This window comes from Eurosta solidaginis, chromosome 1, assembly GCF_040869045.1.
Source record: "Eurosta solidaginis isolate ZX-2024a chromosome 1, ASM4086904v1, whole genome shotgun sequence".
Lineage (NCBI taxonomy): Eukaryota > Metazoa > Arthropoda > Insecta > Diptera > Tephritidae > Eurosta > Eurosta solidaginis.
The window spans coordinates 14,483,857-14,496,059 of record NC_090319.1 but is presented as its reverse complement, the minus strand read 5'-3'; the positions used below and the strand labels follow the sequence as shown (position 1 = coordinate 14,496,059).

At 35.5% G+C, this 12,203-nt stretch overlaps 1 protein-coding gene across 16 annotated transcripts in view; it reads right to left on the bottom strand.

Moving 5' to 3' along the window:
• The window catches only part of LOC137249585 (dipeptidase 1), a 704,181-nt gene that overhangs the window by 479,388 nt on the left and 212,590 nt on the right, over positions 1-12,203 (bottom strand). The window lies entirely within an intron of this gene.

Here is a 12,203-nt window from a genome sequence, read left to right as displayed (position 1 = left end):
CTGTTTGCGAGTTTTGAATAAATTGTTTTCAGGAGCATGAACTTCGCATACTAGAGTGGGTAGTTCTTATTTCAACAACGTTCCAAGTAAGATTCGACTTATTTGAAAAAATATTAATTCAACTAATGCCCTAAAGCTAAAGTTGCCACTTAAGAGACCATCTAACCTGTCCACTTCCCCATATTAATTCCTTTCCTCGCTCGTCTATCGAGGGATGACTTCTCTGTACACGAGCAGCTGTTGACACACAGGATGAGACACACCTAGATGAGATATCCCATATCCCTTATCATAAGGTCTGATCAGTGACCGGGCCGCAGCCATCTTGTTAGCAACACTAATACTGCGGTTACACTGGCCATGTTAATTGCGTCCCTTCAAACCAGTACCATATAGTGCAAGATCGACTTTGCTGCAATTTCATAAAGCCAGTGCTTTACCCTTGGCGAAAGTTCTCAGCAGTACAAGGCAGTCGAGGTCTTTCTACCCTATCCTCCACACTTGTATCTCCGCGTGAGAAGGGCCAGATCAGTTTTTTGAGGATTGTTTGCCAGTCCGCATGATTCAGCACACCTAGACAACAAGTCCAGGTAGCCCTTCAAAATATGGCTCAGGGTGTCCAGAAATGTACCTCTGACCATGATTTCTAGGTTATCGGTAAAGGCCACCACATGGAAGCCATTGATCTCTAGCTTCACCGGAAAGTGAATTGTCTAGTAATTGAAAAAACTTGTTTCTAAAGTTTTTGATGCTGCTTTTTTCAGGGAGTGAACCCAAGATCTTCGGCGGAGTACGCTACCACCACACCACGGCAGCCGCCGGAGTTGGGGAGATAAAAAACACCACTTCTTTTGGCGTGCCTCTGCATACCTTTCTCTCGATGATGGCCCCTCCCTATTGCGCTGCGACAATTCTGTTGCATAGAAGTTTGTTGATGATTTTAACGAGAGCCCCAGGCCGTTTTCAATGGACTACCAGTGCGTTTTCAATGGACTCAGGTAGGTTGTTGTTAAACGCTCCCTTTATGTCATTAAAGGTACGAAGATCAAATTAGATTTGTTAGGAGCCCTTCTATTAGCTTGAAAATCGAATGGATAGCCGTTTCCCTTTACCTGCCCTTACACTAAGCCTGCTGCGACGCCGGTAATAGCTCCCGAGGAGCCTTGTCCCTAGTATACAGACGAATAAGCCACTCAAGCGTTTTTATGGGGAACGAAGAGGGGCTGATCGGTATTAAATCCTTAGGTGATACGTGAGAGCTCTTATTTGCCTATGTAAAACTAATGGCATTTTAAAATTTACTAACCGAACATATTAGCCCTATTTTATTTATTTATTTATTTAATCAACAAAAAAGGTATTTGCACACTGTTATTGTACAAAACTTCAAGTTTACATAGCTTATATAAAAGGTAAAGTTAACTTTATGACAAGTGTTCAATGATCAGGTCCTTAAATGTAAATTTACTACAACTAAAATCAAACGCCAAGGAATACGAATAAGCATTACATTGAGAAAGTGTCCTCCTAAGGGGACCATTCATTGCATAAACCGTTCTAGCAATACCCATATAAAACAAATCGTTACAACGAAGGATACGAGAGGGTACATTAAAACGAATTTTCATGAGGTAAGAACGGTCAATTGAGCCCGAAACGATATCAAAGACAACCCACATTTACAACAGAGTTCGCCTGGAGTCTAGTGACATAAGGTTTATCAGTAAACAGTGATAGTGATATAATGGTACAGGGTCTACAAAATTTATCGACAGCAACTACGATCTTATTTCCTCAGTTCTATGCTTTGCGTATTTCCGGAGCGGATCAACGCAGAAGTGCTAAATAACAGACAAAGCAATAAGCAAGATTAACCACCGCTGCTTCTCACCGTTTTCCTCTGCCGACTACTTTCTCCTCCCGGCCTCTCCCTAATTCTTTCTAAACTATTTTCTAATTTCTTGAGATATCTTGTTGAAATTTGGTGAGCTGGTATATTTGAGTAGTGTCGGATTGATCATTTTTCAGAACCGACCGGATCTGACCACTATAGCATATATTCCCAAAAAAACCGACTTTTCGAAAGATGGGTTTTGTTATTATACTCAGCGTGCTTTGCACACAGAGTATATTAACTTTGATTGGGTAACGGTAGGTTGTACAGGTATAAAGGAGTCGAGATGCATAGCGACTTCCATATTTCAAAATCATCAGTATCGAAAAAAAATTTGATTGAGACATGTCCGTCCGTCTGTCCGTTAACACGATAACTTCAGTAAATATTGAGATATCTTCACCAAATTTAGTACACAAGGTTATCTGGACGCAGAATAGATTGGTATTGAACATGAGCGAAATCGGATGATAACCACGCCCACTTTTTAACCTGATTATTTAGTAAATAATACACCTAGAATGTTGAAATTTGACGTGTGGACTGATATTGAGACTTTTGATAAAAATTTGAAAAAAAATTTTAAAATGGGCGTGACACCGCCCAGTGTGATAAAATCAATTTTACAAACGTTATTAATCATAAATCAAAAATCGTTAAACCTATCGTAACAAAATTCGACAGAGAGGTGGCCTTTACTATAAGGAATGCTTTGAAGAAAAATTAACGAAATCAGTTAAGGACCACGCCCATTTTTATATAAAAGATTTTTAAAAGAGTCGTCGACGAATAAAATAAGCTATATCTTTGCAAAATAGAGCTTATCAATGGCATTTCATGTCCCAAGTGGATTTATAACTATAAATAGGAAAAACCTCAAATTTTAAAAAATGGGCGTGGCACCGCCCCTTTTATGACTAAACAATTTTCTATGTTTCGGGAGCCATAACTTGAAGAAAAATTAACAGCTCGTAATAAAATTAGGCACACGAAATTTCCCTATAGAAAAAATGGACGAGATCCGTTAAAGACCACGCCTACTTTTATATAAAAGATTTTTAAAATGGTCGTAGACGAAAATAATAAGCTATATCTTAGCGAAAAAGAGCTTTGTATCAATAGAATTTTACTTTCTAAATTGAATTATAACATTAAATTGGAAAACACTAAAATTTTTGAAAATGGGTGTGGCACCGCCCCTTTTATGACTAAGCAATTTTCGAGAGACATAACTCGAAGAAAAATTAACGGATCGTAATAGGATCGTAATAAAATTGGGTACACATATTTTCCTTATAGCAGAAAATATTTCTTATAAAAATGTACGGGATCGGTTAAAGACCACGGCAACTTAGATATAAAACAAGTTTAAAAGGGTCGTAGACTAGAATAATAAGATATAACTTAGCAAAAAATAATTTTGAATCAATGATATTTCACCTATCAAGTTTTATTGTAAGAGGAAATGGGAAGACATTTTTTTTAAACGGGCGGTGCCACGTGTTATGTAGAAAAGTGATTTATCTGAAATGGAATGTACAATTGAAGTTCACGCTGAGTATATAATGTTCGTTTGCACCCGAACTTTGACACCTTTACTTGTTTATTCTTAATTTTAACAGCGAGAAGATTGAAATATTACAAAATGATTACATGCAAGGTATACATTGTTGTCTAAAAAAATTTTCAATATCGGTCATATATGTAATATATATTGCATACAACCGTCTGTTCTGATAAGAGGTTTAAAGTAATTCCTTCCTCGTTTTAACACCTAGAAATTTCAGAAGATGCTTTAATTTATGTTGTACGTTATTGTTTGAATAAATAGTTAAAATCGGTAGTATATATAATATATATCCCATACAACTGATTGTTCAGATTTTATGAATATTTGAAACTTATATTCATATATATATTCTTATTTATTGAGTCAATGGCAGAAACCTTACTGACTAGATTTACAAGTTTGCAAATTAACTTAAAACTAAGCAACTAAAATTAATTAATTCAAAGATGAGATAAATTTTCTCGATAGTAAGACTCAATCCGTAACTTAAACAAAGGCCTGGGCATTGCAAAGTCAAGATTTAGCATTCTGGAAATTTTATTAAACTCTTCGAGACCTCTTGTGAGAGGGGCAAAGCTAAGGTAATTGGTTCTCAGAACTTCACCGTAGAATATATTATGAGAGCGTAGAGATCTACTAGGAACTAGAAAATTTAACTGCTCCAACAGAGCTGAGCAATCAATAGTACCAGGGATAATATCGTAAATAAACATTAAATGTTGTACTGAGCGTCTGACATGCAGTGGCATAACATTTATAAGCATGCACCTGTTTATATAAGGTGGTAGGGGATTAACAAAATGAAGGGGTAGGAGGGCGAATCGAATGAATTTACGTTGAACCCTTTCAATTCTAGCAGAGTATGTGCTGTAAATGGGATTCCATATGATAGAGGCGTACTCTAATTTAGATCGCACTAATGAATTATACAATATACTCCTAGTGTATGGGTCCTTAAAATCCTTCGCATAACGTCGTAAAAAAGCTAAATTAGCATACGCTTTTGGTATAAGATAGTTAACATGGTTAACGAAAGTGAACGAAGAGTCGAAAATGACACCAAGATCACGAAATTCTTTGACCGAGGCAAGATATGTATTAGCGATATAGTATGTTGACGTAAGCGCACTTGTAGATCTAGAAAACGTGATATGCCAACATTTGCTACTGTTAAGTCTCAGATGATTATTAAAAGCCCACACATTAAGAGCATCCAAATCTCTCTGTAGGAGCAATGCATCAGATACAGTGGTGATACGCCTAAACAGTTTTAAATCATCAGCATAAATGAAATAATTTGAATGCTTTAAATATAAGCCGACGTCATTAATGAAGATAACAAATAAGATTGGACCGAGAATACTACCTTGTGGCACCCCAGAGGTTGCCAAGAACTCATACGACCTCATATTCTCGATTTCAACAAATAAAATTCGGTTTGTCAGGTATGACTTTAACCATGACAGAAAAGCTGAATGGAAACCAATGTACTCAAGTTTCTGAAGAAGTATCTTGTGGGACACTGTATCAAACGCCTTAGACTTCAACATATTGTTGTTTATCTAAATTCATGACACGGATGAGGTCTTCAACACAAACGAAGACGGTCCCGTCCTTACTTGTTTCTTCTTACTGTTTCTTTCTAAATATCACTTTCTCTTTCGTCTCTTTTCCCTACCCCTTTAACTCACCTTTGCTCTCTGAACACTTTTTCTCCCCCTGTTCTCGCCCATTCCCTCTAAATTTCACTCTCCCTAACTTTTCATATATTTACCATATATTTTCGAAACATTTTTCCATCCATCCTCAAAATTTGAATTTTAATGAAAAATTTATATATTTTCCAATCAACAGTTTATCGCAGTGTAAAAATCTCGTTTCACTCACTAAACCATTGTATGTGTGTATCTCCAGCAAACATTTCGATAGAAGAATCATGTAACTCATCTAAAGGAAAAGGAGAAAAATTTTGGCTCAACACAGCAAATTATTATTATTTTTTTTTTTTAAAGGAACTGAAGTGGAGCCAATTATTTTAAGGAAAATAAAATTTTTAAATATATATTTTTATGTAGTACATGCACTTATTCTTTTCACTTGGCAACAACATATTTATTTAAATGAAAATAATAAACTGAGACATTTTATTTAGCCAATTCTCTGTCAATAAGTGAACATTTGACCATGTCACAGAGGACAGCAAATAGGAAGTGTGCATATTATGTAAAAACCAGTAAGGAAGGCTAAGTTCGGGTGTAACCGAACATTACATACTCAGCTGAGAGGTTTGGAGACAAAATAAGGGAAAATCACCATGTAGGAAAATGAACCTAAGGTAACCCTGGAATGTGTTTGTATGGCATGGGTATCAAATGGAAGGGATTATAGAGCATTTTAAAAGGGAGTGGGCCATACTTCTATAGGTGGACGCCATTTCGGGATATCGCCATAAAGGTGGACCAGGGGTGACTATAATGAGTTTGTGCGATATGATTATGAAGTAAATGGTGTTAATGAGTATTTTAAAATGGAGTGGGCCTTAGTTCTATCGGTGGACGCCTTTTCCAGATATCGCCATAACGGTGGACCAGGGGTGACTCTAGAATTTGTTTGTACGATATGGGTATCATACGAAAGGCATTAGTGAGGATTTTAAAAGGGAGTGGGCCTTAGTTCTATAGGTGGACGCCTTTTCGAGAGATCGCCATAAAGGTGGACCAGAGGGGTAACTCTAGAATTTTTTTGTGCGATATGGGTATGAAATAAATGGTATTAATGAGTATTTTAAAAGGTAGTGGGCCTTAGTTCTATAGGTGGACGCCTTTTTGAGATATCGCCATAATGGTGGACCAGGGGTGATTCTAGAATGTGTTTGTACGATATGGGTATCAAATGAAAGGTATTAGTGAGTATTTTAAAAGGGAGTGGGCCTTAGTTCTATAGGTGGATGCCTTTTCGAGATATCGCCATAAAAGTGGACCAGAGGGGTGACTCTAGAATGTGTTTGTGCGATATGGGTATGAAATAAATGGTGTTAATGAGTATTTTAAAAGGTAGTGGGCCTTAGTTCTATAGGTGGACGCCTTTTTGAGATATCGCCACAATGGTGGACCAGGAGTGATTCTAGAATGTGTTTGTACGATATGGGTATCAAATGAAAGGTATTAGTGAGTATTTTAAAAGGTAGTGGGCCTTAGTTCTATAGGTGGACGCCTTTTTGAGATATCGCCATAATGCTGGACCAGAGGTGATTCTAGAATGTGTTTGTGCGATATGGGTATGAAATAAATGGTGTTAATGAGTATTTTAAAAGGGAGTGGGCCTTAGTTCTATAGGTGGACGCCTTTAGAATTGCGTTTGTACGATATGGGTATCAAATGAAAGGGTTTAATGATTATTTATAAGGGAGTGGCCTTAGTTCTATAGGTGGACGCCTTTTCGAGATATCACTATAAAGGTGGACCAGAGGGGTGACTCTCGAATGCGTTTGCACGATATGGGTATCAAATTAAAGGTATTAATGAGGGTTTTAAAAGGGAGTGGCCCTTACTTGTATATGTGATGGCGTTTTCGAGATATCGACCAAAATGTGGACCAGGGTGACCCAGAACATCATCTGTCGGGTACCGCTAATTTATTTGTATATGTAATACCACGAACAGTATTCCTGCGAAGATTCCAAGGGCTTTTGATTTCGCTCTGCAGAACTTTTAATTTTCTTCTACTTAATATGGTAGGTGTCACACCTATTTTACAAAGTTTTTTCTAAAGTTATTATTTGCGTCAAGTCAATAAATCAATCCAATTACCATGTTTCATCCCTTTTTTCGTTTTTAGTATAGAATTATCATAATTCAATTATGGCATTTTTTCATTTTTTGTAGTTTTCGATACCTCATGGCTTTATCCGTCTTTGGTAATGAATTATCGCATTTTTTCGGTTTTTCGAAATTTTCGATATCGAAAAAGTGGGCGTGGTTATAGTCCGATATCGTTCATTTTAAATATCGATTTAAGATGAGTGCGCAGGAACCTACGTACCAAATTTCATCAAGATACCTAAAAATTTACTCAAGCTATCGTGTTAACGGGCAGACGGACGGACGGACAGACGGACGAACGGACATGGCTCAATCAAATTTTTTTTCGATACTGATGATTTTCATATATGAAAGTCTATATCTATCTCGATTCCTTTATACCTGTACAACCAAACGTTATCCAATCAAAGTTAATATACTATGTGTGCAAAGCACGCTGAGTATAAAAAAACTGGACATACAAATATAAGTAAATGTCGAAATATACACATGCATATAAAACGCCCAGCCAATAAGTATTTGGTTTGGTATGCTGCCAATTTCCTCAATGTAAGACAATATTTGCCGAAAAGAGCCAGATTCACCAGAACCACAAAAGTTTTGAAGAATTGACATACAATTTGGAAATATTAAAATAATTAACTGCAGCGGAATACCCGCCGAGGCAATTAGACTAGCTGCAAATAATTGTCCAGAACAGTTGTTGCACATTTATACGAAATGTTTCGAAAGATGAATTCGAAGGCTGATTCTTATTTCAAAAGGTAAAGGAGATGCCAACTCTTCATCATATTCTAGCCTAATGTGTATGGTAGACACCACATACAAATTAATAGACACCTCCTGAAGCAACGCCGCATGGGAGAAGCAGAGGAGGTGGCAAAGTGGGAGGACTATCTCACCGACAGCATAGTTTCCGTAGAGGGCGCCTCCAGATTAGATGAAAAAGCAGAGGTAAGAGACACAGTCATGAAATTCGTGTGCCATCAAGCAAGACCGATAGTCTTCTTGATCATGCTGGACGTCAAAAACGCGTTTAACGCTATTTCAAAGTAGCCAAATAGTTAAGGGACTACTTGAAAAACAGGTATCTAGCAGAAACCACTCGGTCGAAGAAAGGTAAAAGTAACAGGCATAGCTGCCCAAGAACAGAAGTAAGTAGAGATGATTTTACCAGACAGGCGCAAAAAGAATCGATGCGCCGCTTGCATCAACAATGGAGCAGCACCACCACAGGGATATGGACCAGGGAACTTGTTCCCAAACTAAATTCTTGGTTGAAGCGACAACACAGAGAGGCCGATTTCAAATTTAAAGCTGTCACGGCTACTTCCATAAATACCTCCAACTTACATAATGGCGTAGGTTGGAAATCCGAAATGTCTGTACCGCGGTAATATAGACGATATTCGCCTTTCCTTCTATGTTCCTTGTAACAACGAAGAAGGGTAGAGCTGACACTTGGTGACTATAAATAGCATGACCTGCTAAAGAGACAGCTGGAGAATGGTCAGCAGATATGTAAGGCATAATCTTTTTAGCAAACGCGAAGTGGCTTAGGCCATTAGCGTGAAAGTAGCCATGGTGCTCACTTAGCGCGAACGCGCACCCGAAAGAAGTCCTTCACTCGGAGAATTTCGCAGGGAGGCTTAAAGTATTCCGATCACTGCATACAACATTTCCTCCTACCACGAAACTCAAAAAAAATTTTCCACTATGTAATTTTATTGGATGTTATGTTATTTTATTCTATGTTATGTTTCGTTATGTTATGTTATGGTATTTTATGGTATGTTATGTTATTTTATGTTATGTTATGTTTTGTTAAGTTATGTTATGTTATGTTTAATTGACTTTTGTTATGCTATTTTACGTTATTTTATGTTATGTTCAGTTATGTTATGCTATGCTATGTTCTGTTAAGTTTTGTAATGTTATATAATGTTATTTGATGTTATTGCATGATTGTTTTATTTTATTTGAATTGTTAATAAATTTAATTTATTTGTTCTATGAAATTAGAAGAAATATGCTCACTCAGAAACATCAATTTTCAAATGAAAATAAATACATTTTCAAATTTTGTTCAGTTCAAGATCGTCGAACAAAATGGCATGGAAAGAGGCACAAATTGTGTGGAAACTTTTGATGTACCAAATATACACGATGTATTAAATATGAATATATTGAAAGTCGGGATTGGTTTTGTAATTTATGATCTGTGACTTAGAATTGTTTCAAACGTCTCCCCTCTAGACAGTTGTTAACCACTCCCGCACGATGCAAATCCTGTTACGAATTTGAATGTATACGGAATTCAAGCGACCTCCGATTAACTGGCATGTCAATAAAGACTTCACATAGACTTCAAGACCCCTTATTTTGGAGCCTATCGCATATTTATCCGGCACCGAATTTATGGTAAAAAAAAAAAAAAAACAATCACGAACACCTCAAATTTAATCATAAACTCGCTACAAATATTATCATTATTTTCGTCTACATACATTAAGCAAATTGTCGACATTGTTGCACATCAATTCTAATATATTTTTACAGATGAATTACCAATTATTATGCAGCCATTTTACACAATGTATTTTGAGGCCTTTGTTAACACCATTAGCTACGTTTGTGTGCGTGTTCGAATAGAGCCACGCGTAAAGAATGTAAGTCAATTTAACAATTTTGAATAATTTCGATAGAATGAAATTGATAAAACATATACATTACGGTGAGTCGATTTGTATGGACGAAAGTTAACCCATATCGCGCCATCGATTTTTCGATAGGATTTGGGCTCAGGAAAAAAAGTTCCACTACGCATACCCAAAAAAAATAATTTTTGAGCCTGCATATTTCAGTTTTTTACTTTTTTCTACTTTGAAAAATCGATGGCGCAATATCGGTTAATAAACGGACCCAGTCTAATATACATACATATTATACAATTGCCCATTGTCGAAAAGTATTGGTTATATTAAGTTTATGTGAACAATTATATAAAACCTGCCTACGGAGTTGCATTATGTTATGCTATGTGTGTGAGGCTTTTTTACTGTTATGTTATTTTGTGTCATTTCATGTTGTGTTATATTATATGTAATATGTTATGTTATGTTAGGTTATCTTAGGTTATGTTATGTAATTTTATACATACATATTATACAATTGCCCATTGTCGAAAAGTATTGGTTATATTAAGTTTATGTGAACAATTATATAAAACCTGCCTACGGAGTTGCATTATGTTATGCTATGTGTGTGAGGCTTTTTTACTGTTATGTTATTTTGTGTCATTTCATGTTGTGTTATATTATATGTAATATGTTATGTTATGTTAGGTTATCTTAGGTTATGTTATGTAATTTTATATAATATTATAATGTTGTATGTTATGTTATGTTAAGTTTTGTTACGTTAAGTTATATTTGTTATGCTTTGTTATGTTATGTTAGGATAGGTTATATTAGATTATGTTGTGTTATGTTATGGTATGGTATGATTTATAATGTTAAGTCATGTTGTGTTATATTAAATTATGTTATATTTTGCTATGTTATGTTTTGTAATATTACGGAGTTGCATTATGTTATGCTATGTGTGCGAGGCTTTTTTCCTATGTTATGTTATTTTGTGTCATTTAATGTTGTGTTATATCATATGTAATATGTTATGTTAGGTTACCTTAGGTTATGTTATGTAATTTTATATATTATAATGTGTTATGTTATGTTATGTTAAGTTTTGTTACGTTAAGTTATATTTGTTATGCTTTGTTATGTTATGTTAGGATAGGTTATATTAATTTATGTTATGTAACTTTATGTTGTGTTATGTTATGCTATGTCATGTCATGTTATATTATGTTATGGTATGTTATGTTATGGTATGGTATGGTATGATTTATAATGTTAAGTCATGTTGTGTTATATTAAATAATGTTATATTTTGCTATGTTATGTTATGTAATGTTATATTAATTTATGTTGTGATTTGTTATCTTATATCATTTTAGGTTTTTTGAAGTTTTAGAACCCGGATATTTTCAGACTTCGTGTATACTCCTAAATTCGTATATTGCTTTGGAAACGGACTCCCAAAACCATCATAGGGGTACAGTGACTTATTTACAAATTGACATCAAACTTTAATAATACATAATACTTAAAAAAAAACTAGCTTAGACGCTGTATAATTTCCAGTTACTGTTAACAATACTCGATCAGAGGCCACGAATTGATATATGTATATTTATTGCATTTGAGTCTGACTACTCATTTGCATATTCGCTTGCCTGCATTTTGAGTAGCATCAATTCGGAAAGCTTCTCAATCCTGATCCGGGCGGTTGTCATCAAAAAAAAATTGATTTAAATAATTTAATTGTATTTGACTGCTTCGGGTCAGCTTGAAAATTTATCTACTTTTGTAGTTCGCTTAAGCGCCAAATACACGACAGGAACATTTCCGCGAACATTCCCGTTATGTCATGTTTCTGCGACCTTTTCTGTCGTGTATGGTGGTGTTTGCCAGTTCGCGCAAATGTTCGCCAAAAATCAAAATATTTTAATTTTTGGCGAACATTTGCGCGAACTGTTCGTGTGTGTATGGCGAAATAGCTCATAATCGTAGTAATTTCTGAACTGAACAGACGTGCACGGAAAAGTAAAATGGACAATAAAAAATTTCTGAGTGAATTTATTGAAATGTATAAATCTTTGCCATCATTGTGGCAAGTAAAAAGCAAAGATTATTGTAATAGAATTAAAAAGAATAAGGATTATGCGACTTTTTTTTACGCTTAATTGTCACAGCGAGCAATATTGCTGCAGCACAATTGTTGTCCGTATTCATCGCTGTCTGAAAGAGAACTAATGTTCGGCCAAAAGTTCGTATGGTGTATGGCCAAAGCTGCG